The 27,754-nt window shown below is 46.9% G+C and overlaps 1 pseudogene; it reads left to right on the top strand.

The window, feature by feature from the left end:
• LOC144167863 (uncharacterized) overlaps positions 1 to 22,840 on the top strand; it is a 75,188-nt pseudogene extending 52,348 nt beyond the window's left edge.
• Positions 22,841 to 27,754: the final 4,914 nt, after the last annotated feature.

The raw sequence follows: 27,754 nt of genomic DNA, 5'->3' as shown, positions 1-27,754 counted from the left end.
AGAGAGAGAGAGAGAGAGAAAGGTGTAACAAGAGCTGTTAGTCCTAAAAAGCTGTCAGTCCGGGAACATCAGTCAATCACTGCACTCCGGGCTACAGCCGCTGCGTGAAGCCGGTACTTCCGCAACCACGTAATAGGAAATGTACGTACGTCATACCTACAAAAATAGAGGCAGCTTCCTGTGTGCTGAGGCGCTAGGCAAGGTCAAAAAGGTGAAGATGAGTGGTGACGGAGTGGTGAGGAGAATATTTAGGGTACATCTCGAAAGAGGATAAAAGTAGCAAAAGAAAAGTCACCAAACTGGATGGCCGTAAGACAATGAACGCGGTAGTATAGAAATACGCTATACAATTAATTCTTAATATAACCGGAGAGAATGTAGGTAACGTAGGAAGACTGAATACAAAGTACAACCATAAAAGTGCCAGGAACAGGCGTCGAAGGAAGCGAGCTTAAATGGAAGACCAGTTCAGAAAAGGAAGGAATTTATGGAGGAATGTAGGAGTATAAAGGTGTTAGACTGCCGGCAGCTAATCGCATTAGAGAGCTGCGGGAATTAATTAACGGAAGGGAGCTTAGTGACGTTGGTTCTAACAATGGTGAATATTGATGCAACAGCAAAACGAAATACTTTGAAAGGCAGCGAATAATAGGCTTACTATTGTAGGCAAAGGTCTATAGTCACAGGTGAAAAGGGCAACGTCGCACACAGCATGAACGAAATATTGAGGGTTACAGAGAGGTTGAAAGCAGCTTATTGCTACAAGCAAGCTCATATAGCATAGACTGTACTGAAACGAGTAAGTTATATAAGGATGTTCCGGGAGTAACTGAAGACGAGAAGGCAAGTTTACTTTAGGGGACGAAGGGAAGGAATTTTTAAGGAGATGATAAAATGACCATGGGTGTCCTTTAACATGACAGAAACGTTGTGGTACCAAGCCTTGAGAATTATTAAGAGAACGGCCAAGGATAATACGCCAGAAATGACTTGTTCAACTCACAGGTAATTTCGATTGAAAACATTGGTGATGTCAAATGGCTTCAGTACTGCTCACCAACCGTCTACTTCCAGTACTGGATAAGTTGTTACCAGATGAGTGAAATGGTAATTCCACAACCAACGGAAAAGATGCGTTTAGGAAATGCTAATCCACAATTGGTCACACACAGGACATTCTTCAGATAATACAGAAATTCGCGAGGGTAGCAAAACACTTTATATTCCATTCTTTGTACTAAAAAGGCAATTGGCTTGGCAACGCAATCGCCCTACTGGAAGCAATTACAGATGGGTAACAGAAAAATGTAGAAAATGCTATTGGACGACATAAAAGATACCTACGTGTCGAGGAATACTTCACAACAGGAAAAGCTTGTGTGGGAACAAGAACGCGATAAAAAAAAAGCTGTCTCTCCAAACTTGATTACGCCTTGTCTGGGAAGGCGTATTTAGGGGGAACTCACCTGTTAACATTCTTATGAGACTTACTATTTCATGACCCACAGGCATCAAAACCATTGTGCACCAATACAGAAAGTTTCGCAGATCCATGAAAACGCTCCAGACGGCCTAGTTTCCTTACTTCGGAAACATGTCACTCATGTACTGAAATAAAAAATAATAATAACACTCTCCTATCGAAGACCGCTAGCGCCATCTAATGAAGACTAGATCAACTAAAATGCGGTTCTTGTTTATTTTATATTTTAGTAAAGATGGGCAATATTTCTAAAAGAAGAAAACAGGCCGTCAGGAGCATTTTTAAGCCTTTATAAAACTTTTTCTAGTGCGCATGCTCTTTTTTAAACCTGTGGCCAATGAATTAGAATGTGCTATAGGAATGTGGTCACGTGAGTTCCCTTTAGGAAGCTTGATTGGGATGCGTAAGTGATACTAGATAAGGAAGAATATTTCACCCACCCGACATTTCACTGAGCAAACATCTCATTCAAGAAGTCTTATGAGCACCAACCAAGAATGCCTCAGGAAAGGTAATTCGAAGCCACCTCCGCTTATATTTAAACACAAAATATAAAAATTGAGAAATGATGTTTAACAAGCATCCACAAACCTCGCTCTCAGCTTTGGCAACAAAATAACAAAAGTTATGGAGACGGGAATGAATGAAACTGCTCTAAAGCGTATTTGTGCTGCTTCCAATCATACGGAAGAAATCCGGCAGATTCTTCGCACGTTATAATAATAATCAACAGTAGTCTAGCTCTTTAAATGAGAAGAGTTATATACTAAAGAACCGCAGAACTGCAACAGGTGGTTATTTTTTCACTTTTAGCATTCGAATCTCGCTGCTGATAGTTATATAAAACTATTATAAAACTATTATAAAATTATTTCTATATTTATACAACAGAAACTGGTAAAGCGTCATCTTTATCTATCTGGGATCTGGCACCGACACAGCCGCTAGAAACGTACGCCGTCTTCTTTTCCAGATTGGTCTTCGATATCTTTTTGATAACAGCGAAGCATTGAAACGATCGGTGCTAGATCCCACTGGCCTTTTTACACACCGCTTTTTGTGCTTCACTAAGAAGTGCAAAGTGATTCGAATATGCGGGTCTTTCCTTCATCTGTTGCTGCTCGTCGGTGAAGCTGAACTCAACCCCGGGCCTCTTACGCCCAGTACGAAAAACAAATGTTAGACGTGATAATGGCTATGCCAGCGGTTCAGCTTAAACAATCGGAAAGTCTTGATAAATCACATTCTCTTCGAGTGATGTTTGAACAGGAAATAGCTTAACTAACGACGCGCATCAAGCTTGTAGAAGATAACCTAATTTCTGTACAACCGCTAAAACGCAATGTGAAGGGCTTTGTCGGCAACGACAAATACCCTCCGTCTTCATGTGCGCCATTACAGACATGCCCAGATGACATTGACAACAGGGAACGTAGGAACGATGTCATTAGTATAATTTTGCCGATGACCAGAAAGAGACGTGAGACGAACCAGGAGAGAAGGTGTGGGCCGAACCAGAAGACGTGGGCCGAATGAGAAACGAACTGTTTGCATTGGCTCTGTGGGTATGGGTGCAGACAGGGCTCATCGCCTCGGGAAGTGCACGTCAATGAAACTACGGCCAAAAATACTGAAACTACCCCTGTTGAAAGATAAACAACGTGCACTCCCTGCTGTTGCAAAGCTGAAAGAACTGGTATCAGTATTACAGCAGCCTGCTCCGAAAAAGTCAGATTGTAAATGAAGCAACTGTATGAGAGTATTTTTCAATACGCTTGGATATGCGTTACGCCTTATCATACTCACAGAAACATGGTATACTGAACAATGTGAACATTTTGCTCCAAGGGGTTATCGCGAATTTTGATTGATTGAAGGGTTTAATGCGCCGACGCAACGCAGGCGATGAGGCGCGCCGTAGTGGAGGGCTCCGGATTAATTTTGACCACCTGGGGATCTTTAACGTGCGCCGAAATCTCGTACACACGGGCGTTTTTGCTTTTCGCCTCCATCAGAAAAGCGGCCGCCGCGGCCGGGAATCGAACCCGCGACCTCGTGCTCAGCAGCGCAACGCCTTAGCCACTGAGCCACCGCGGCGGGTTTATCGCGAATTTTCCATCATGCGCAACAGTAAGCGCGTGGGTGGCGTATCTGTGCTCGTACATGAATGCCTTCAATGTACAATTAAAAACTAGTTAACAAACATTACAATAGATTACGAGTAGGTAGCTGTCCGCCATGGAGGCCATATGTTTATTGGCATATATAGACCTCCCACCGGTGATTTTGAAAGGTTTCTCGTCTTTGTGGAAAGCATTTTGAACTATGTCAACGATAAGAAACTAGTACTCCCCATGGGCGGCGATTTTAACGTCAACTTACTTGATAAGAATTCAATACAAGCACACTTAACATGCCTGGTCACACAGAGCGGTTTTGATATCGTACGTGCCAGTGAAACGAAATTACTACGTCATCTGCTACTCTTATTGATTTTTTTCTAACCAACCACTCTCCGTCGATAATTACGACAGACACATTATATGCTGACATTTGCGATCACCTGCCCGTTTTTATGGTCGTTCAAAAGTACACATTCCGGGAGAAGAAAACAGAGCACGTCTTTTTGGGATATCTGGAGCCAAAACGTAGTACAATTCACAGAAATCACAAAAGCTTACATTGGAATGCGTACACAAAGAAACTGGCTCCAATGACGCCTATGAAACATTCTTATCAGAACTTACTAAGGCTTACAACTCTAGCTAGGCCATAAAAACCACGCGGAGAACAAATCGCTATCGTAAACCCTGGATCACAAACAACATAAAGGACCAAATAGCTTGCAAAGATCGCTTGTATGAAAAGTTTATTCGTACGAAAGATAATAAACTTTTCCCAGAATTTAAGTGAGTCCGTAATAGAGTAGTCTAAACAATTGGAAAAGCCAAAAAAACGTACTATTATAACTCGTTTGCCACTGATACCCACCTAACTGAGCTGAGGTGGAAGAAGATAAATTCTGTTCTCGGTCGCTCTCAAGAAAACAAGCCACTCGAAGCGGCTTATCATGACGATAAGCCTGTCTCGGGACGTCTGTTAGCAAATCTATTCAATGACTTTTTTGTGGATCAATTCGCAGGCTTCAAGTTTTGCCAAAACAATTCGCATGTCGTAGAACAGCGCACCTGTTCAAACTCCATATTCTCGAATCCTACAGATGAAAGTGACGTCACTGCTACAATTCCTAATTTAAAAAATAACAACCGCTGCGATGCAGGAAACATGCAAATTAAACCTCTGAAGTATGTCGTTAATATTATCGCACTGCCATTAAGTCATATATAATAACCTAATCCTGGAAAATGGAATATTTCCCAATCGCATGCAACTTGCTAAAGTTGTGCTGGTATTTAAAGGCGGTGACTGCAACGTCTTAAAACATTATCGGCCGATTTGAATATTACCCGTTTTTTCGAAGGCGATTGAAAAGATTATCTATTCCAGGTTGTCTAAATATCTCTTTAAAAAATTTGCTCCAGTCTTTTCAACACGGTTTTCGCAGGCATTGTTCTACAGAAACTGCATTACCTAAAGGGACAGACAACTGGTTTTTGTCGAGTATATATTCTCTATCCCAAATGAAAGGGCATCACTTAAAGCACCTTGACGACAAACAGTTTTGCAGATAACGCCCTAGAACATTTTAAATCGACATTTTTAGCTCTGCGAGCAGTATATGTCCCTCCCAAAAATAATGCTGGCAACCATGACATAAATTAGCTCGGCAACATACTTTTGTCTGTATGCGAAATGAAAAACGATATTTGAAAACTTGTCCCCAGCTAAAAAAGTTTGAATCGCAGGCTTCTCTGTTCCGTTATGTGTTTTTAATGCAACGGTCTATTGTGCACAATCGCGCCATCTGTTGGCATAGACCATAGGTAGAATCTGGCTTCACGTTGTGGAGGTGGGAAGTTCGATTCTCCCCGGGCGCGTAGTTTTTTTTTAAGCTGCTGTTGGCGTATTTGGAAACTGAAATCAAATATTTTGGCATAACAAACGCCTCTGCCTCAGGCAGAATCGCCAAAGCTCCTTCACTGGGTCTGTTTACTGAACGCTGCCGTTGATTCTGGCCATGGTGGCTCAGTTAGCCACACAGAGCAACCCAGCCTCGGCGGGCGGCGTGTCTTTAGATTTTTCAAAATAATGTTAGGAATACATATACAATTTAACCTGTACAAATACTTTTGTTAAAAGGTTTTCAACCTGTATATAAACGTTTCACCAGTTACAGTAGCTGCTAGGTTTGCAGGTCGCGTGACAGGGACACATATTGTAGTGCCAAGTTTCGACACTACGAACCGCCACCCTTCCGATTTCGGGAAGTTTGCTGCCAAATTAAAATTATTTCCGCTGATTTGTTTAGAAATTGCTTGTGGTAACCGGGCTATATAAAACGCTGGCTTTCATATGAGCTAGAGAACATATACGTGACAAAAATCGGTTGTCTGTCCCTTTAAGCAAAAAAAAAAATGCTACAGAATTTTGCCGAAAATTTATTAACACTGGGAATTTACATTGATTTATCCAAAGCTTTTGATTCGTTCAGTCATAGCGTTTTTCTAAATAAATTACCGACATATGGAATTCGCGGTACTGCTCTTGACCTTATAACATCTTAATTAAATCACCGACAACAATACATATCCTCAGGTAAATTTTCATCTGAACTTAGATGTGTAAAGACAGGAGTGCCGCAGGGCAGCATATTAGGTACCCTGTTATTTTCTCTATATATTAACGATCTGCACTGTATCGTTACATGCCCTGAAGTGAACCTTGTAGGCTATTCCAATGACACCACTCTTCTAATTGCAGGAAAAAGTACAACGGATATTGAAAGCATTTGTCAAGAAATATAACCCACTTTGCTAGAGGGGACAAGTATATTTGCCTTTGTATTAACGCTGGCAAAACGAAAGGCATACTCTTGCGGCCCAAAAATAAGATTGCACCTCTCCCTAAACTATTGCCTGGCAAAAAAGAGGTTGCTATAGTTGAGACTATGAAAGTGCTAGCAGTGCACTTTTCTAGTAACCTAACTTGGGACATTCACGTTAGCGAAGTTCGCAAAACATTGTGTAGAATAACTGGGATACTAAATAGAGCCCACCATACATTACCTGAAAAATACAGCTTTTAATTTACAATTCCCTGATCCTTAGTTAGTCTGTGGCACGACAACTAAAACGAATTTAAATAAGTTGCTTCTATTGCAAAAGAGAGTTTTAAGAGCGATGCAGATGTTGCATTTGCCGCCCACACAAATGAGCTGTTCGATAGATATAAAATAATTAAAGTTAATAGTGTGTACGACTTTCGTCTTACACAAGCATATAAAAATGCAGTTAACATCAACAGCCCATTTTATGCTGTGTTATCTGGATTAATAAAAAATGCTATTTTGTACAGCACGCGTTTCACAAATGCATGCTACACACCCACTCCAAAAAACAACTACGGCTTACAGTCATTGACATTTAACCTACCTGTCCTTTTAAATACGCTAAATCGCAGAATTGCTTGGGTTTGGGCGAGTTGGTTTTCCATATCGCTGAAATTTCAAGTCGAGACGCTAAATCGATTCGATTCGATGGTGCTTTATTCAACACAAAGAAAGTACATAAAATGGGTATATACAGGAGGAGGTGCCGAAGTCAAAGACTGCAGGGAGACCTCCTATAATACAAGCATCAACAAGTAAATGTTTTAACAAACAGAGGTTACAGTATAATGTTGAAACAAACAAAACAGATGTTACAAAACTGAGATTGCACATTGAAAGTAAAAAAAGCAAACAAAACACGGGATAGAAGCGAACAAAATGAACTGAAATTGACTCAAATGTGGCTGAAGTAGACCTTTTCCGCCTCTCCAAGCGAAACTTGCGGAAAATATTTCTTAAATTTATTCTTTTTTTATTTATTCTTGAATTTTTAATTTTCTTAATTTTTAATTCTTTTGAATAACTATGCTCGTTTGCGTCATCTGTGTACCCCGTAATTTGTATCCTGTACGTGTGTGATAACTGTGTTTGAGTGCTGGATTTAAACTTGTGCATCTTTCCCCTTGCATTACTGTATTTTTGTAAACTCCTATTAGGCTGTTAGGCCAATGTTGTTTATATCGGATGTTTTGTTTCTATGATTAAGAAAACATGACACCTGTTCTTGTTTCTCATTATGCTTGCCCTGCAATGTATATATACTCGTCAAGTTTCTTGTTAACACGTTTATGGCGATTTAGGAATCAAAGTTTACAATTGTGGTAATATCCCGAACGTGTGTCTTTCTGTTTGTTTCGTTTTCTCTTTTCCTACACTTTTTTACCACTCCCAATTGCTATTGTATTTTCCAATAGCCTGTACACCGAGCTTCTAAGTGTTTTTTGGCACGAAAAACTCGTGTCGCCGGTTGGTGTCGAACGTAGGGAAACTTTCCTCGTCAAGCTGCCATGTAGTGCAGCTTTTTGTAATTGCTCCCTCCTTGTATGCTTAAGGAAAATAAAGTTTGATTTGATTTGACTTGATTTCGCCCGGAAACCCGGCGGTGATACCAAACTACGTTTGAAGAAATTATGAAACTAATGCAGTGACTACCTCAAACGAATAGACACCAACAAAGTGTAAACCACCAAGGAAAATTCCAAACAATGTAAACGACTTGGTATGCATTACCGTTAATTGTCCTAGCTTAAAAAATAAAAGAAACGGTTTGAAATCTCTCTTACATATGACAAAGCCACCTGCAGTCATGGGAGCGGAAGCGTGGTTCGACAGCACCATAATCGGTATGGAATATTTTCCTCGTGAAGTGGTACAGACTAGATAGAACGACTATGCCACCACCTCACCCGGCTTGACCCGTGAGGAAGCAGTAATATATCGACAACTACAGACAGGGTCGTTAATCACCCCGGTTCTGCTGAAGCACATATGTCCGAGTGTTTATGTAAGTGACCTTTGTTGTGTGTGCCGAAAGGGGAGAGCCACTGCGGCTCACATCCTTTGGGACTGTGCCAAGAACCCGCAGCAAGCTATAACGATGACAACGAACCCGCCGCGGCTCGAGGCCGCAATGCGGTGCTACGATCAAGAAGTCGAAGCCCAGGCCGTCCAGCAGATCTCGGCGGCCCTCGAAAGGCAACGACCGAGCGAAACCGGAGGGAGGCTGCCACCCCAAAACAGGGGCAGGCGCAGTCGACCAAAGGGAGTAGTGAGGCCGCGGCCGGAGTAGAGGCGCCAACAGCCTGGAAGACGTCATGGCCGCGTCACGGTGACGCCTTCCTTACATGAGAGGGCTAATCGTTCTGCAGGCATTTTCAATAAAGTTGCTTCGCTCGCTCGCTCAAAATACAGTGTCTATCGGAAACGTCGAAATTCTCATGACGGTGGCGTTTTTATTCCTGTTCATAATAACACTCCATTCAAAGGTGCCACTTAAACATGCAAAAGTATGTAGTGAAAAGTCGCGCTTTGCCGCTAACTGCTGGTCTGTCGTTGTTGGCTCGTTTTATGACCGCCTTGCTCGAACACCCCGCAACGTTTGTTTGATTCGTTATGAGGTTTAACGTACCGATGCTACACAGCAGATTAGGCGCGCCGTAGTGGATGGCTGCGGATAAATTCTCACCACTTGAGAATCTTTAACGAGCGCCGAAATCTCGAGCACCGTGGTGGTTCCGCTCTTCGCCTCCACCAGGCAACGATTTCTTGAGTTAAAAAACGATTTGAACTGAAATTGGAATTTTATTGAAGTTTACTTGCCTTAGACTCGACATGTCTTCTTCTAGCTGGAAACTTTAACTTGTCTAACATACAATGGAAAAATTCTACAGGTACTTTCCACCTCGTTGCTTTTATATACTGCTTTCCGCAAAGTTATTAAGGCCCATTCCATATATCAATTGGAGAATGTACTTGATAATGTATCAGCGAGAATGTACTTGATTTGCTTTCCTCAAATGATCGTGACCTTGTGTCATCGGTCATCACAGTTTCTGATGTACGTGGCCATCAGGTAGTTGTGCAATCACCTAAGGTCTTTTTTAACACAGGCAAGTACGGCTCAATCTCGCATGAATTGAATACATTTTTACTGGACTTCCAGTCGCTTTGCAGATGCCTAGATATTGACTGAACATTGGATCTTTTCAGCAAAAATTTATTCTCCCTAACCCCAACGCTTATTTAATCCCGTGACATTCCAGCAAAGCATCGGAATGATAAGCGTTGGATGAACGCGGAACTTAGAACCTCAATCAATGAAAAAAATAAAGAAATCTCCTGTTGCGTCGGTATTGTATTACTTGTGAGGCAGATTCAGTTATATTGCAAATGTATTGGGATTTTATCAATTCCTTTTGTCAAAAATGCAAAGTGACCCTAAATAGTTTACGAGTATTCTAGTTACGTTTATTAACAAAAGAAAAGACATCTCATGGCCACCAGCTATGCCTCAGTGGTTTGAAATTCTCTTTCGCGTCTGAACACAAATATGATGGTGTAACATTTCCAGTGGTCCTTTCACGGAATGATCATTTCAAAAGCAAGCCGATCACTTAACTTTATTAAACTAAATTTTTGGCAAGCTCCGCATGAGCTCGAAGAAAACCTGTACATGGGTAACGTTCGTTTGATATTAGAATATGAAAATTCCCGATTGGATTCTCACACTAAACTAAACGTGGATGCGTAAGCGTATTTATGAACGTGGAGCCCGGTTTGCCTCAGGAAGTTGCGACATTAAGAAAGCTCTTCAGTCTCTCGTGCAAAGTTAGGTTGACCTCTACTTCAAACCGGACGGAAATGTTTGCGACTGGGTCTTTTTTACAACAGATGCCATAACAGAACTGGCATTAGAGGAGTAGTGACACGAAATTTCAAAGCTGGGATAAAATCCTTCCTCTTTATCAGGAGATATTTCCCAGCAAGCTTCAACAGTCGCCGTTCAGTATAACATACTATCAATTCCTTTTAATCTCTGCCCGCACGAGAAAGCCCAGAGCGGGGCAGCATCATATCATCTGCTACTTGCCCCAAACTGCCGACGTCGGGGCGCCCGTGACGTAGCCGACGTGCTGAATGCGGTTGGCGCGCGCTGCTACACCGTGTGTACATATCCTGGTCTTGGTACCGACGTCATGCTCCCCGGGCGCGCGGGGATGGCGAAGACCTCGGCCGGTCTGCGCGCGCGTGTGTGCTAGCTCGCGCACGCGTCGAGACCTGCAGCGGTGCGACAAGAATGGCGACAAAAGGTGCCACCTCTTCTTGTGGCCACCGCTCGGCGTTCGTTTTGTCGAAACCGAAACTGACACGAATAGACGACTCCGCAAATGAGTGTTTACGCGGCGATCGACCGTGTAGTGTGCCATTCTGCTAGTAGTGGGCTAACGGGCACTCATAGCCGTGAAAATAACGTCACATCAAAATTTGTGTCAGTACTCCTTTAAGGGAAAATGCATTAGCCCACCGGCATGCATTTCTTCTCAAACAGATCACGCATTAAAAAATCTCATGAAATAACATTTTAAATATGCATTCTTTCCAAGAAGTATTTACGACTGCAACAGTTTCCTGAACCGCTGCTAGGCCCAAGGACGCCGGTTCGATTTTCGGCCGCCGCGGCCGCTTTTCTGATTGAGGCAAAAAGCAAAAATTAGTTCCCTTCCACTCTGTGAACAAGGATGACTGGGAAGCTGGACGCAGTACGCAAAATGCACAAAACAAAACACACAAAATACGTTTTTTTGTAGTTTGCGATTGAGCAATTAGCACTTAGCCCGATGAACTTTCGCAGGACTCGAGATTTCTTCTAGTTGACATACATGAAGCTGTTTGTTTCCCTCACGTCACCTAGGCATCTTAGTGTCTAAGTAACACGCCAACCCAATCTGCTCGACCACTGATAACACCGCAGACTTCGCATTGGGGCGGTGGACGTACAGTCAGAATCTATTGGAAGGTGATCGCTCGGATGGCAAAAAACAAGCAGCAACACTATGTAACGAGTTTAATTAGGGTTGTATCACGCAAGAGACAACGACGGGAAGAAGGCACTGCTACCTGCATCTCCAAAGTTCTGAAAACGGCGGCTGTGTAGGTTGCAAGGCCCGCTGATCGATTCTCCCGCGATCGCCTTCATATTGATCCCGACTGTACACGTTTAAATCTCTCGGCAGCAAAACGGGCATGTCATCAGTGAGGGAATGAAACCTATATCTGCGCGTGCACCCCCCCCCCCTTCATTCAACTGTCAACTCGTGCCTGATGAACCGGAACCCAGTTATGAGCGCGTCCTTAGAAGGGAAAGGTACCACCATAATTGTCGCTATAGAAGCCCTTGAAGCATAACAAGAAATATTGGCTCACGCCGACGTTCCTTTTCATACAGGAGAGATTCCCAGCTGCTCGGCTAGCTGAAACATGCGGTGGAAACTACGGCGCCAGCGGCGTTCTGTTGTTTCCGGACCCATTCACGATTCTCTTCTGGAAGACCACAGCCGCTCGATCTCCCGCTCTTGGTGTGGCCCGCTAAAAGCTCCTCCCTGACTGTTTGTGAGAGAGATGGAGATAAACTTTATTTTGAAACCTGTGTCCAAAGGACTGCTGCGCTTCTTGGTTAAATTACTGGGACTATAGTTTTGGCTATAGTCCTGGCTTTCTATATTCCTGCCGTGTTTTTGATGTCCCGTGAGTGAGAGCAGTAGTTCTTTCCCTCCGCCGCGTCGCCTGTGGCGGGCGCCATCGGCGAAGCGGCGGCGGGGACTCGGAAGGCCGCCGCGTAATCAGCCATGTGCGCTTACTGCGCTTACTCATGCTTTCCTTGAGGTGCGCTGCTGAACAGGCTGCAATCACATATTTCTGTAGAGTATACACATCGTCCCTAACATCTGACCCCACGTTTAATGGGATTGTAGTATTGAGCTTATTTTTACCGAAATTTTTGCGTCGCTGGAACTTTATTTTCGCGACATGCAGGTTGCCATTGGACCATATGAATCGGACACTCGGCAGTAATGATACAACGCAAATAGTTCCTGGTGCACATTAATATTACTTAAAGTTACATCGTCCAAATAGTTCGAACGCGGGGGACTTTGCGGGGAAGAGGCTTCCGCCGTTGAATTGGCGTAAGCAGCTGAACAAAGACTCAACTGGATCACTGTTCAGGTCCCGCGTCAAGAAATACTTTAAACTGAAAATAGTAATGAAATAGTTATCACGAATAATTTCACGAGCTTATCAGCCACTTAATTATGGACGGCAATCAAGTATTGCGTTTTTATTTATGCTTACCCAGAGTCGTTTTGCAGGTAGTCCACGACAGCGACCGTTGATTTTGCCGTCATCGTGGTTGCTTCGTAAGTCTCTTTAGTAAGGAACTTCGTTCGAGCCTTCGCAATTTCCAGATTAATGTTCTCGAGGAGCCGATGAAGTCGGCGACAAGCCACGTGAGTCGATCGTCTTCACTCGCCTGGATTATCCAGCCAGGTATGCCGTGTAGATCGTACCACATGCCAACAATTTTTATGAATGCAGTGGTCGATCCGCAATCTCTAGATTCTGAGGCCCATTCGTGAGCTTCGGTATTTTTCTGAAGAAACTCTAGGCTGCTTGACAACAGGCGAGAAAATATCAAGGGGGGGGGGCGGGACACCTTCATTTTTTTCCATGTTGTTCTGCTCAACGTGCGATTCGCTTAAGAGTCGAACTGACTTCAGCAACATTTTTGATGGATCTAAAAGAGGGCCTTGAGGGAAAAGAAAATCTCTAAGTTTCTGCCTTCCGTCAAACGTATATATCTCTCTCTAGCAGATTTTCTCTGAGGTTCCTAATGAAGTGGTTCGGGTCATATTAGAGGAACAGTGGGTCATTTTCCCGCACGAGATGCGGTATGAAATGCCACAGTGTGTTGTCATCCGACATGCCTCGGAACATGGCGCTGTTTGTTTGGTGGTTGTCCGTGACAGCGCGTATAATGAGGAACCCCACTCTTTCAAAAGCTCTCAGAACACTGAGAGTCTGGTGACGAAGTCGGTCATTCTTTAGGTTCCTGGTAAAAATATACCCTGCGTGTATTACGTAAACCGTGTAAAGCCCCGCAGGACAAAGGAAAGGAGCCTTTTCGGAAATTTTGCTGTCACTGCTGGTTCGAACTACCACCGATATGAGCAACACCAAAAATTTTGTTGACTTGGCGGTAATAAAGTAATTTTTGTTGTATTGACATTTCGTCCATAATCAGGCTGCAGTATGGCTCTTTTTGTGACCGCAAGCTCTGTCTCACCACTTGAAGCCGTCCCTTAACAAGGCTTGCTACGCCAGTCTCTCCTGTAGAAAATCCGTCGAACTTTTGTAGTGTGCGTCCACAGTGCAGCTTCAGCAGTTTTCTGCCCCTCATATGATCGTACCCTTTACAAGTTGTCGCCTCCCACAACACAGATTCCCTCAGCGTGGGTTCCTCCCAAGTCGGCCGCGCCTTATCAAAGTTGATCATCTGTTCCGTGATATTGGCATCCCTATCTCCTCGCTATGCGTTTCGTTCCTACATTTTAATCGCTGAAGTGAAGCGAACACACCACGGCCCTGGAGCTTGGCTGCCACTGGCTGCCCTCGTCGCTCCCTTGTCGGGAAATGTTCCGCAGCCAGGCATTCCGGATGTTTTCTTTCGATGGCAGCTCATGGTAGCACAGTTCCGGGTTTCGTGAGACATTCGACTTGCAAAGCGCCACAGAACAATTTGTAGGCATCGCGTGCAGTTTGGTTCATCCACACACTGATAAGCTTAACAGCAATAACGAAAAGAAAAATCGAGGTCGCATGTTTACCGGACGACAGCAGACCGGACGGGACGTCACTCGCAAGTTAGGCTCTCGGCGCCTCGAAGAGTTTTGAGAAGAACTGGGTATCCCTTTTGGGAGGGCGGGTGCCTAGTGGGCCTCATGGGAGTTTCGCCGCACCTGCCAGGGCCGACTGGTAGTGTCCAGTTGGATATTTGTACCAGGCGGCCTCCTCGAGAGTGGCTGCCTTCGGTGGGTGGCGCACCGGTTTACGGAACTTCCACGCGCACGTTGGGCCCGCCCGTTAAAAGGTGGTGAAAGGCCACGGATAGTGGTCGTTAACGGTGACTTCCGGTAGTTTGGTCGACTGCCGGTCGTATACAGAGACCTTCCTGTGCTGACCAGGGTTACAGCGCTGTGGGCTGTGCACCCCACCTCCCATAGTGTAATCATGACTTCTGGATTTTTCATTATACTACGAAGAGTTTCTTGCGTCTAATAAGTTAGTTAGCCATGGGCGTGTCGTTTGACTCACCTACCGCTACTCCTCAAATAATGGCTCGCCGAAATGTTTGCGTCGCCCTGAGGGCATAAGTTAACCGGCTTTTGAGAAATCTGTACTCGCGCGTTAGGTTCTCGATGCTTCGAAGAGTGTCAGGCGGAACTGGATAGCCATTTCCTAACACTCCTTAACGTAATACATTTCCATTACTTCTATATAGTGTGGATCCGTCTCATGTCTACTCTTTCATAAGGTGTACGGAAAGCTTCTTGGAAGAAGGAGATTGACCCTTGTGGGAATACTGCGATTATTCAATATTTGTTTTTCTGCAGAGAATTCGGCTCCGGGTAGGTGGGGGGCGGGGGGGGGGGCTCTGCTGGTTTTCTTTGCTTTGTACGTTGCAGGTTGCCCAGTGGAGGTGGGTGGTTGTGGTGGCCTCGGATCAGGGGGCTCAGGACCCCCTCATGGCCCAGGAGGCTCAGGACTGGGCTCTGGCCGGTTTTCTCGCCGGGGGCGCGCACATCTTCCAGGAGGGTTCCTTGGTCGGCTTTCTGGAGTTCTTCGCGGTGACTTTGTCTTTGTTCGCAGAGAGGGTGCTTTTGCTTTGGGTTAGGCCTGCATTGTGATTGGTTGGATGCTGCAGCGCTGGGCGGAGTTCTTCTGGGGAGTTATTTGACTTCGAAGCATCAACGACTTGTCAGTCTCAGAGAAGAAGGATAAATACAAGATGCTGTTGGACGTATTTGGTGTGGTGGTGAACTGCCAACCTGTTTACTGGGAATGTGCAAGTTCAAGACACCTGAGACGTGGCCGAGTACTGTGGTAGTGTGACGGGACGGGGGACTGTGGGTGAGGTTTTGGTTGGTGCCTAAGGACTGGAGATCGGACAAGGTAGGGACTCATGTTTTGGAGTTTTGGTTTGTGTGTGTGTGTGGGAAGGGGGGGGGGAACGTTGGGGTTGGGAGTGTGTGGGAGAACTGTGGTTTCTGGCCGGTGTGTTGGGGGCGTCGAGAGGGAGGGAGGTTGTGCGGCTGTGCTTAGGGAATTGTTTGCTTGAGACATGGGACTAGCAAAAGGGTACTGGGTTGGGGGGCAGGGAAGGGACGAGTTTCCATAGGGAGAGGTTCGGGGAACGGGCCTGCTGTGTAGTGGGTATTCTAGTGTGCCTTATAACAAATGTGCTAGTTCTGTGTTTTGTGCCGCTGACCGAAGCAACAACCTTTTTTTTTTATGGATTGGCTTACTTTCCAAATGTTTTTTAGGGCCCGGCTCCCCTTTCATTTATCTTTATAATTGGCTGCAACCTGTGATAGCTATGCTGGCGAAGGTTTGTTCCCGATTTTATTTAGTCTGTTTTTATTTTTACGGAAACACATATCCTTTTTCTTTTCATATAACCGTGAAGAATGAAAGAGGCCAGCTTCCACTGCAATAAAATGAGGCATGATAGATTGCAGGATAAACGTACACGTCCTTGTCGACATTTATAGAAAATCGGAACAAGGACGACGAAGGAAAAAGTGTGTGTGTGTGTGTGTGTGTGTGTGTGTGTGTGTGTGTGTGTCTGTGTGCGTGCGTGTGCGGGCGTGCGTGCGTGCGTGCGTGCGTGCGTGCGTGCGTGCGTGCGTGCGTGCGTGCGTGCGTGCTTGCTTGCTTGCTTGCTTGCTTGCGTGCGAGCGTGCGAGCGTGCGTGCGCGAATTTATAACTACAAGTGCCACCCAACACTGCTTTTTAACCAGTTACTTAGAAACAAAACTTACCTTAAATGTTTCTTTGATATTCTATCAATCCTTTCGTCTCAATATAGGCCTAAGTAGCAGACATTGAGAGAAAAAGTTCCGCCCACTACATCAAACCTTTGGGAGGCGACAACACTTCAGCTGTGCTCATAATAATTTCTTTCTTGCGCACTGCAGGGGTCTGGCCCCTTTGGTCCTGCAGGGCGCATGTCCAGGTTCAGCACTTCAGACAGGAGCGTTCCTCTTCAGTAGCCGAACCTCCATTTCACGAGCTTGCTTGAGAGTGCTCTACCGTTAGTGACTCTCCGCTTAACATCGATGCACGTCTTGGAAATAATCCAGCCCTGTTGAAGCAAAACACATTGCTGTCAGTAATTCCACCTTTTCAAGAGTACTCCACTGCGGGGTCACAAGACGGTGGAATGACTTCAGAAACATTCCAACACCGAACTTGCCGGTCCAACACAGCTGTCAAGGGAGGCTAATTTTCAAAATTTGCGATCGTTTATTCTGTTGGTTAGATTGTTCTCGCTCTAAAGCCATGATGAGTATGGCGCAGAGTCAACAATTGGGGAATTTCTCGCTTGATGCTCGCTTTCTAAACTCAGCAGCGCTTTTTCGCCGTAGTTTTCATATCCGTACTCATTGTGTGTCCTCATTGGCTTTTGGTCTGCAGTCTGGCATCCTGATATAAGGTATCTTGGAATTTGACACACGTAAGGGCCAGCGGCTTTTAAAGTGCGCTATGAGCTACACTTTTAGAAAATATCGGGCGCATAATGTCTAAACGACTTACGTTCGGTGTTCTCAACTGCCAGAAGTAAAGGATCCACTTCAATAAATCTAATCCCAATTGCAAATAGAGATCTTGGAGCAAAATAACCCTTGCAGACCTCGCCACATCTCTGTGGTGCCGTCACAAGACATAATAAACTGTCTTCGCTTCGGACAGAATTAAGACGCTCAGCGCAATACTTTAACCGATCTTTTATCCCTTATCGCTGGCTGAAGGTATGCGGAAAATTTGGGATACCTAACTAAGGCGTTCTTTAAGTCTGACTTCTGGTCGTATCAAGATGCAAATTATCGTGTATCTAAAACAAGGGGTAAGGAAAATGTGTGCCCAATCGTCACTGAAACGGCGACATTTCTTATGACGAAGGTCGTGATACGCAACTCATGCCGTCCTTTTAATGTGCAGCTTGATAAAATTATTTTATTCGGTTGGGATAAAAAGCAGTGAGGAAGGATGCGAAAGGAAAACACGCTTCTAGGGGCCGGGTTTAGCAATCGCCTGTTAAAAAGCGATTTCGTCTTTGTAGCACAACGATGATAGAAGTGAAAAAAAAAAACGGGCTTGTTTGTTTGGTTGGTCCAGCCTATGCGATGTTTGCAATGAAAGCTCGGAAAAGCGCACAACACCGGAGGGAGAAACGAACTTCGCTTGCAGGAAATGTTATTTGCATGTGCACATTTTCGAGTTAAAACATCACTTGCAAAGGCTGTTTGGATTTCAGAACAAAAGACAGTCGTTTCAGAGCCTGTCTACCTGGACCTTCAAATGGCATTTGTAGGGGCATTACGGAAGCCTTTATTTATTTGTATTTGTAAACTTTCATGTAGCTGTTCACACGGCTTGTTGTCAGGTGCGCTTCAAGCGAATTTTGACTGGAATTCTAGGTAGCGTAAATTCTCTTCATACCAACATGGATGACCACGCTATTTTATTACACAATCTACTGTGCATGAGTGACTCAATCTTCCAATGACGCGTTTTCCCGATACCCAGGAACCCCCTAAAAGCGCGGTCCCCACCACGCGTTAAGCACGACAACAAACCAAAATAGAATAGGCCTAATACAATTCAGCGTGAACCTCGCGCATAGAAATAATTAATTAGGTAAAACGGCAAACACGGAGGGAAAACAATGCGCGCGCAGGCGCCTGCGTACGAACACACGTGAGCCCGCACGCACAGGCTGTCATACGCACAGCGCCGAGACATAGAGGAAGAGGGAGAGAGAAATAAAGTACGTGGCTAATCACAGCGAACAGCGGGGGTATGGGGTAGAAAAAGAAAGAGTAAAGCCACTGAACGCTACCACAGGTACGCCGTCTGCTGCTACCTTTGTGTTGCGTGTACTACAGTTTATGGGCGCGCATGCAGTGTTTAGGTTCTCCCTCGCTTGTTTTTGCCTGTTTACGCCGCGCAAATCTCATTACGGTCCTGTTTGTTAGCAAACAACACGTTTAAGACAAGTCAAAAACAACTGGAGCTTCGTTCTCGAACTCTTACGAGAAGCATCCCGAAACAAGTTTCTGCTCGTTTGGTCCTCACCTGCGTAAGCGAAAAAGGCAGGCCCCCCCGCGTGCCAGGCACTAGTCGTGGTACGTTTATTGGAGCCCTTTAGATTTGATAATTCCCGGTGAACAAAGACTCGCAAGTTGCAAATCCTTGCTTTCTTTCATCTTCAGTAGTAGAAATAGGGGACTCATATGGAACCTAAATGACTTAGAAATGTGCTTCTAGTGAGGGACGCGATGAATTGTTGCCTGTCAAGGCACCTGCACGTTGTTTTCGGAGAATGCCAGCCACGAAAACAAGTGCAGGCGCGGTGCAACGCTCTGCTACGGCAGATATGTGCACACCCAGTTAGGCAGGAGACGCATCGGAGAGAGGCGCAGTAAAAGTTAGGGAAATTATGCAGTGACGGAACGTCGTCGAAGCACAAAGAAACAAAATTTATGAGGGATTGGAAGAGACATCAACGTAGTGTCACAAATTACCAAGCATGTTTGCCTTGAATCAGACCATCCATGACATAACTGACCCAAAATATCCGCGAATTCGATTGTTATTCCTGAGAACGGCTGGGTCGCTTGAGTATCTCTTGGTCCAAATATATGTAACGAAGCACCAGAAAAATTGTTTCTGTAGGTACCTTGACATGCTGTGCGTTTACTTTTCTTTAATGTTTTACTAAACAGAGGCGCATCATAACAACTTCAACATAATGCTTAGTGAATAGAGAGCTTGAAGAGGGCGGAGTTAAAAACGGCCCCCTTCAGAGCATGACATATTCGCGTACTACAGCATATACGTGCTGCAGACGAACTGGGATAATCGTGGCTTGCGATTCACTATCTGTAACAGTCAAACACTGAATTTATTTAACCATTGCTGACTGCGTGCATTAACTGGCAATGTTCGAGAGACGCACGATGGGGCAGTCCTGTTCCCCCATGGGCAATCAGACCTGCTGAAAACCATATAAATGGCGTTCATCCCCAAATATTATTCCGCCGTATTCAAACGAACAATTTCCCCGATTGTCCGGAAACTTTGTTCCATAAGCACCCACTACGGCTACATTGACATCATGGCGATTGGTTGCCACGACAGTGGCAGTATCAGCGGTATGATATTTGAAAGCGTAGCAGGTGCTGCGCAAGGCACTTGATTATGTAAACGCGCTCCTCTTCTACCCGGGATTTATGAGCGAACAGTACTTGCCGAAGCATTGTGGAAAAGGGTTAGGTATGATGAAGCATAATCGCTACCATATCACACGAGTGAGCGCAATGATTTTACTCGACATCAAGGTAGCGCGTATGGAGGCCGCTTGTGTCACTCCACTCGCATAAGAAATATTCGCACACTGGCAAATCAGGCGTTCTTTGGTAGCACTGTCCCTGCGATATTCAATAATAATATACAATTAATCGAACACAAAAAAAGCACAGCCATGAGTGCACCTCCTATAATGGAAACCCGACCGCAGTGAACTGCAGCTGCTTTCTAAACATGCCGTTAGAAGGCATCCAGTGGAGCCCCTGATAGCAGCACGCATGGTCTGTAACCCAAATGAACAAGGTATTCAATCCTGTGACCAACGATGGTAACATGGGTGTGCACATGCACACCCACAAAACAGCTACGTATGTCGTTAAGCAAAGTTGTACGTACATAGAACTTCTTCAGTATGCCAATCTGGGACAAGGTTAAATTAAACCGTGAACACTCATGTAGGACAGAGGAGGTAAATACAATATGAACAACAGGAGAACACGAGCAAGCACGCGCAAGTAGAACAAATAATAACAGAGCCGAAAAAAATTCCCCGCATTTCCCCGAGGGGAAGAATGTGAAAGTGCGAATGCACGAGTTGAATTTGCGTGGTTCGGTAATGTTCGCGAAAGAGAGATCACACACACACACACACACAACTAAAAAGAAAGAAAGATGCATTTATTCACAGACACCTAATTGTGTTGTCGTTGTACTTGATTGCTAGAGCGGATGTCAGCTTTGAAATTTCGTGTCAGTACTCCTTTAAGCGGGTGCATTAGCCCTTCTCACGCCCGATTCCTGGCCAATCCCCCACGTGGGTATGTGCCATGTCAGCGGCCAGGCAGCGCGCGCCCATCTCCCCCATTGCCAAGGAAGACGAGGAGCGCGCGCACCCGCAGCTGTTGCTATGCGGACGGCGGCGGACGCTTCAGGCTCGCTTAAGAAGTGCATTCGCACTTAAAAGAATACAACGTAGCCTTCTACGCAGCGGTGTTATGACACGAGTGGCTGAGAAAAAGAACTGGGGCGTACGGAGCTACCCTCAAAGGTGCGCACAGAGTCTCCTTAAAGGTTCATACAATTTTTCTGTCAAAGCGTCAGCGAGATAAAAATGTAAACTTGGAGTGCACGTGTTTTGTTTGTGATTGTTTGTATTTTGTATATATTGTTACAGCGCAGTTTCTACGAAGGACATTGTCTTTGGGGTTTCTAATGGAAAGGGATTGACCAAGCCCCATGTGGTTTGGTAGAAGAGGAGGTTGAGGTGGTGACTGTGCCGGCCGCTTCCCGATCTGTTCGCTTGGCCCTTCCCAGTCCACACAACTGTAAATAAACCCAGTCCATCCATCAAGACCGTGTCACGTGGTGGAGGTGCGGGGTAGCAACGTCCTGGACCCTGCGGACTCAGCGAAATCCTGCGTTCTCCGTCGGAGTAGGCGAATCGCCGGCTTGCCCGTGGACCCCGCTGACATGGCGCCGCCCCGAAATGGTGAACACTCTTCCCCAGTAGTGGTCAACGGTTGGCACCACAAGGAACCACGCTCGTTCTCTGGGAACGATGATGACGATGTCGAGGATTGGCTCAAACACTACGAAAGGGTGAGCAAATACAATCGCTGGGACACAGCCGCGCAACTAGCCTATGTAGTGGTGTATCTCGTCGAAACAGCTTTGACCTGGTTTGAAAACAATGAATCAAAGCTCACGACATGGGCGAGCTTCGTCGAGGAGCTGAGGAAATCTTTTGGCGACCCCATTTCCCGCCGCAAAAAGGCCGAGCAGACGCTCGGGCAGCGAGCACAGGTACCGGGCGAGACTTGTACGGCATACATACAAGAGGTCCTTAAACTCTGCTCTCTTGTAAACCCGAACATGACTGAGGAGGACAAGGTGGGCCATTTGCTAAAAGGTATAGCGGAGGACGTATACCACTTCTTGATTGCAAAGGAAAACCTAGCCTCTGCAGCAGACGTGGCCAGCTACTGCCGCACATTTGACGCTCTCAAGCTTCGGCGGATTTGCCCAAAATTTGGCCGTCTTCCAAACGTTCCCACTGTCGCTAGCGTGGACACTGGTCCATCTGCGGATATCGCATCCTTGGTTCGCCGTATTATATGGGAAGAACTAGGGTATCAAGTTCAAGCGTGCACCGCCGGTCCGCCTGCCTATTCGGGGCCTCCTGCAAATTGCGTGTTCCACCAGTGCGCCGTTCACGAGCCTTGCCTTCAAGTACCAGCACCCAGACCACAACTCCGCTGCACAGAGCCCTGCGGTACGTTTCCACAAGATGGCGTCAATGTTCAGAGCTTCCGAGCGCCATCCCGGCGACTCGGCTACGAGAACGAATCCCGTAGAGTAGTCGCTGGCTACCCACGACAACAAGTCGAACCAGCCCGCTACCGGCAACAAGGCGACCAAGACCGCTATCGGGAACCACCGGTTTGCTATTTCTGTGGCGTCAGTGGGCACATCGCTCGCTTCAGTCGCCGTCGTCAGCAGCACTCCGCGGCTCTTTGCTCCTTCTTCTCCCAACCGACGGGATGGCGCAATCCACCAGGATCCCCTTTTCCACTACCCGGCTCCGCTCACCAACCGCAATGCGTCTCCCGCCGTCTCCGACCGTAGCATCACACCACCGCTTCGCCAGGGCCGGTCGCCGTCGCCTCGCCGCCGGTCCGTGCCCCCGCCGCTGGGAAACTAGCTGGTGCGGCCGACAGGGGTGAGGTCGCGGAACGGTCGGTTTTACCAAATCCCCTGTCAGTAGTGATGGTAGAGAACAAGGTGTGTATTTGTGTCGACGGTGTGAACGCAACTGCTTTGGTGGATACTGGTGCTAGTGTGTCAGTGATGAGCTCGTCATTTAAAGATCGTCTTGGACAAAGTTATGTTTGAGTGGGATGGAACTAGACATTTCCGTGGGGTTGGTGGTGAGCCTTTGCGGGTAGTTGGAATTATCTCGGCAGACGTTGTGCTTGGCGGAGACACCTTCAGAACTGAGTTTATGGAGTACGCAACGCAGGATGTCATTCTGGGTATCGACTTTTTGAAAGAATGTGGGGCAAAGTTAGATTGCGGTGCTGGAGAGATTTCATTGGGAAGTGTATTGCCTGTCTGTATCGAGCAAGCCACCGAACCCGGCCGAAGAGTGTTCGCTGTTGCTGATGATACGCTATTGCCTCCTATGGCAGCCATGTTCGTTCCCGTGAAGTGCAGCCAAATGAGCAAGGGTAGCCCCTGTGTGGCGTTAGTTGAGCCCGAACTGAACACAGCGATGAAGAAAAATGTGTTCGTACCTCGGGCTTTGGTTCATGCGGAGGGTGGCTTTACTCACCTGTGGACAGTGAACGCAAGCTCAGAATCCGTACTTCTCCCTGAGGGCCTCACGCTCGCCAGTTATGCCAATAATTTAGATACTTCACTGGACGCTATTTCTATGGCTGGCCCTGCGACTAATGTGGAACCGGACTATACAGCCAATTTCATCAAAATGGTTAACAAATCGGTGCCGTCTGAGCAACGACACGCATTACAAAAATTGCTGGCTCGGCACGCTTCGGTGTTTGATTTTGCGCAGGGTAAATACCCTCCTGCGCCGCCAGAGTCTCGGACGCAACATCGAATTTACACCGGCGGTGCACCACCCATCCGGGAGAAACCTTACCGCGTGTCTCCTGCTGAGCGCAGCGCTATAAATGAGCAGACTGAGGAAATGCTCCGGAAACTGTGTAATTCAGGAATCTACCAGCCCATGGGCCGCTCCTGTAATACTGGTCAGAAAGAAGGACAACACCTGGCGATTTTGCGTTGACTACCGTAGACTTAATAATGTGACGAAGAAGGACGTCTACCCACTTCCGCGAATTGACGACGCCATCGATTGTCTGCATTCTGCCTCCTACTTTTCGTCGGTTGATCTTCGATCGGGCTACTGGCAGATTCCTATGCACCCGGACGACAAGGAAAAGACAGCATTCGTCAGACCAGATGGCTTGTTCGAATTTAATGTTATGCCGTTCGGCTTGTGCAACGCGCCCGCAACATTCGAAAGATTCATGGACTCTGTCCGTCGGGGCCTGAAGTGGGAAGTCTGCATGTGTTATCTAGATGACGTCATAATTTTCGGCCGGACGTTCAACGAGCATAACCAGCGGCTTGATGTTGTTCTCCAGCGCATCGCGCAGGCTGGCCTGGTCCTGAACTCGAAGAAGTGCCATTTCGGAGAGCGCCAGGCGCTTGTGCTCGGCTTCCTTGTTGACTGCGATGGTATCAGGCCTGACCCACAAAAGATTGCTGCGGTTCGTGACATTCAAAAACCCCGATCACTTAAGGACCTGCGGAGCTTCCTTGGACTGTGCTCCTACTTTCGTCGGTTTATCAAAGACTTCGCCAAGATCGCCTGTCCCCTCACAGCTCTTCTTCGTAAAGACACGCCCTTTGTGTGGACTCCCGAATGTGACTCGTCTTTCACGGAGTTGAAGCGTTTGTTGACATCTGGTCCTGTGTTGCGCCACTTCGACCCCTCGGCCACCATTGAGATCCACTCAGACGCCAGCGCCATTGGTGTTGGGGCTGTGCTGGTCCAACCGCATGGAGGTGCGCATAGCGCTGTCGCCTACGCAAGTCGTACCCTCTTGAAAGCAGAGCGCAACTACACGGTGACAGAACTAGAATGCCTTGCGATGATTTTCGCCATTCAGAAGTTCAGACCCTACATTTATGGACGTCATTTTACCATCGTAACCGACCATCACTCCCTGTGCTGGCTTGTCGGACTACGCGACCCCTCGGGTCGACTTGCTCGCTGGTCTTTACGGCTTCAGGAATTCGATTTCGCTGTTGTCTACAAGAGCGGGCGCCGCTACACCGACGCTGACTGTTTGTCACGCCTGCCTCAACAAGCGCAGCTATTTGAGGAAGAACACCATGCCGATTCCTTAGCTTCCATCTCGACCACGCTCCCCGATGCACTCGTGTTTCAGGAAGAGCAACAAAAAGATAGCAGCTTGCAGCCATTTTTTGTCTCCGCACAGGCGTCTCAAGCGTCGACTTCATCGTTCGTCATCCGAGATGGCTTGCTCTGGAGACGGAATTATTCGTCCGATGGTGCTCGCTTTCTGCTTGTCGTGCCTGAGAGCCTCCGGCCTGTCGTCCTGCATGCTATGCACGACGACGTCACCTCAGGGCATCTTGGTTTTGCCCGCACGCTTTACCGACTCCGTCAACGTTTCTACTGGCCTCGCCTCCGAAAGACGACGAAGCAGTACGTCGCCGGATGTCAGGTGTGCCAGCGCTACAAGCATCCCACAGTCCCTCCTTCCGGGCCTTTGCATCCGGTGCGTCCACCAACGTCAGCTTTTGAAAAAGGAGGAATTGACTTGCTCGGCCCGTTTCCCAAGTCGATGGCCGGGAATCGATGGATACTTGTCTGTGTCGATTGCCTGACAAGATATGTGGAAACGACTGCTCTGCCATCCGCTACAGCTTCCGAAGTCGCACACTTTTTTCTGCACTTCATCATACTGCGCCATGGTGCCCCCCGGGTGGTTATAAGTGATCGCGGACGACAATTCACAGCGGATATCGTCGAAGAGCTCCTTCGTCTTTGTGGGTCACAATACCTACACAGCACGCCATATCACCCACAAACCAATGGCCTTACTGAGCGCACAAATCGTACACTCACAAACATGTTGGCCCTGTACGTATCCTCAGATGACAAAAACTGGGACGATGTGTTACCTTTTATTACATACGCTTACAATACCGCTAAGCACGAGGTCACGGGATACGCACCTTTCTTTCTTTTATACATGCGACTGCCCAGCCGCTTCCTCGACAGTATCCTGCCCTTTTCTTACCATGAAGATGTTTCTATAGCGCAGACTCTCTGTCGTGCTGAAGAGGCGCGCCGCCTTGCCCGACTACGGACTTTGATGTCCCAGGCGAAGACTAAGGCGCGATATGACCGACGACACGCACCAGCTTCGTACTTTACTGGTGACCTTGTCTGGCTCTGCACGCCGCTACGCAAACCTGGTTTGTGTCAGAAGTTTTTATCAACCTATACCGGCCCGTTTATAGTTGTGCGAAAGTTAAGCGACATGAATTATGAAATCGCTAAAGTGATGTCCCGAGATCGTCGGTCCCGCAAAACTCAAGTTGTTCACGTCGCCCGCCTGAAGCCTTGCCAACCCCGACAACTTCAACTCGCTCGGTGAGCTTCGTCTCGCCCCGGGGAAGTGTTACAGCGCAGTTTCTACGAAGGACATTGTCTTTGGGGTTTCTAATGGAAAGGGATTGACCAAGCCCCATGTGGTTTGGTAGAAGAGGAGGTTGAGGTGGTGACTGTGCCGGCCGCTTCTCGATCTGTTCGCTTAGCCCTTCCCGGTCCACACAACTGTAAATAAACCCATTCCATCCATCAAGACCGTGTCAATATGTTCACCCTTTCTATAAACCCCTTCAGTTGTTAGCGCTGTGTTCACGTCCTGTTGTGCGCTGTGCTTGAAGGATGCCTCAGGACCCCTTTAACTTTACTCCTGTGTGTGGCCGTGTGCGTGTGCCTGCATCTGCCTGTCTGTGTGTGCTTATCTGCGTTCGTTAGTGTTAGTATGAGTATTTGTTTCTTCGCTGCCTTTGCTCGTTTTCTCGAAAGACAAGCCAAGCTCTCTACCAGGCTGACTTTTTAAAGGCATTACAGGCATGCCTACTTCCTCCGGAACGGCCAAAAAGTGATCCATGGATCATTTTCTTGATCACCATTCCAGCTCAAAATTTGTAAGTGGTGCTCCTACATGTATACTGTTCTCTTTCATATTATTGTTTGGGATTTCAGGCGATGTCAACGTAAACTATACGCTGCAAGTCTGGAACTACGGGGGGCTCCTACTTTTTTTTACTCTCACGACTCTCAGTAGTATTAGCGCTACAGATGAAAGAATGAGTGAAGGAAGAAAAGACAGCCCCAGTTCCCAAGAGCATCCAATTACTGAAACAGGCGCGCAGAGAACCTGGAAAGAATTATTCCACATTCCTACAGCAAAGGGGGGGGGGGGGGGGGGGAGGCGCGATGGAGGAACAGAACCACCGCCTGTGTGCAAGCCACGCAATATGCAGAGCTGGCTTTATGTAACAATTTTTCGGGCATCGCTCATTGATTGTAGGTTTAGCGCGCCAACGCAACCCAGACGATGAAGCGCACCGTAGTGGAGGGCTCCGAATTAATTTCGACCGCCTGGGGATTTTTTGGGGCAGGTTTCGCAGATCGGGAGTCGTGGCTCTGAGGCTGCGCATTTCCTAGTTGGTTCGATCGGTTTTCGTTAACGCACTCCTTTCCCCAACGCTCCAGGTACTTTTGGGCGTCGGCAGCGAAGGCCAAACCGCGCTAGCGAACGCGCCGCCTCCAAGATAATTAAACTCTCCGACTGCATTTCGCGTGAGCCTGCCGCCTTAGCTGGCGGCCGAAGCGTCCTTTCGGGACCAGCCTATGGTCTTTTCTTGCGGAGGAGTTCCCAGGCAGGCGCCTGCACGTGAAATCTTTCCTTCAGACTAAGCGATTCCTTGTTCTGTTGTAGGGCGCTTAATTGATGATCTTCACACCCCGGGTAGTCAAATA

This window comes from Haemaphysalis longicornis, unplaced genomic scaffold (genome assembly GCF_048455015.1).
Source record: "Haemaphysalis longicornis isolate Haplotype H1 unplaced genomic scaffold, Haemaphysalis longicornis Haplotype H1 scaffold_2, whole genome shotgun sequence".
NCBI lineage: Eukaryota > Metazoa > Arthropoda > Arachnida > Ixodida > Ixodidae > Haemaphysalis > Haemaphysalis longicornis.
This window is presented reverse-complemented; position numbering and strand designations above follow the sequence as displayed.